Genomic DNA, 1092 nt, shown 5'->3' on the forward strand with positions numbered 1-1092 from the left:
ATTCTCCCAAAGCTGAACCATGGGGTATCAGTGGAGAGGAAGTCAAACACAGCTGAATTCTACTAAGTGATAAAGGAAGAGACCAAAAACAAATGAAAAAGGTGCTCTGCAAACTTAAAGAAGATACAACTAAACAGTGGACTTACTGAACAAAATGTTCAGTGAGTTACAGAAGACACTAATAAGAAGCTAGCTGAGATAAATATGATAGGCTAGATGAACAGTCTAGTAAGACTTCTTGGAGTCCATTAAAAGGCATGAAACAAGAATCCAGGAGACAATAAATTCTCTGAAATCATGGGGGACAGAAGTGACCAGTGTCAGGACAGAGGGCCAATACTGGAGGGTGGGACTGGTTCACATGACTACATATGAGATAATGGAAAAAAAATATGAAAAACAACCTCAACAGCCACTACATCATCCAAAGTAGACTAATCAAAGATTAATTTGAATTAGCAAATAATCAAAGATAAATTTGAATCAGCAAACAATCAAAAACAGCAAAAATGCACAAAAAACCTGGCTAAAATTTCTTTTCTTTTTTTTTTGCATTCTAATTATTTCCTTTATTATTGCCTTCTATTTTCTACAACTTTTTTTTTTTACAAACCTCTGTTTTTTTCTAAAGTCAACAGAAAATGGAAATACGCTTTTTAAAGTTTCTAATACTAGAAGATCATACAATGTCTTTTAAATAAATTATAAGTCAAAGATACAGTATAAATCTTAGAACAAAAATTAAGATTAAGCAATATTCAGAAAATGAAATGATTCAAAACAATTGAACTCAGAAAAAGTTTTCATGATAGCAAAGAAGTACTAAGAGTAAAACATAAGATAAATACTAGAATGGCAAGTAAATGACCAGCACTTCTAACAGTTTGAGGATAGGATATCGTACAAAGTTCTAATGTGTTGTGGACATGCATAATGACCGTGACAGCTACTGGTGGCTAGGCGTCACTTGTGGAACTGAGCTACAGCTATTTCTTTGAAATCCATCCTGTAGACTCAGGTGGAATCATGACTCATCAAGTGGAAGAGAAGTCCATTTGTAGGGTGTGCTGATGAAAATATTCTGCTGCTGAA

This window comes from Octodon degus, unplaced genomic scaffold (assembly GCF_000260255.1).
Source record: "Octodon degus isolate 3935 unplaced genomic scaffold, OctDeg1.0 scaffold00087, whole genome shotgun sequence".
Lineage (NCBI taxonomy): Eukaryota > Metazoa > Chordata > Mammalia > Rodentia > Octodontidae > Octodon > Octodon degus.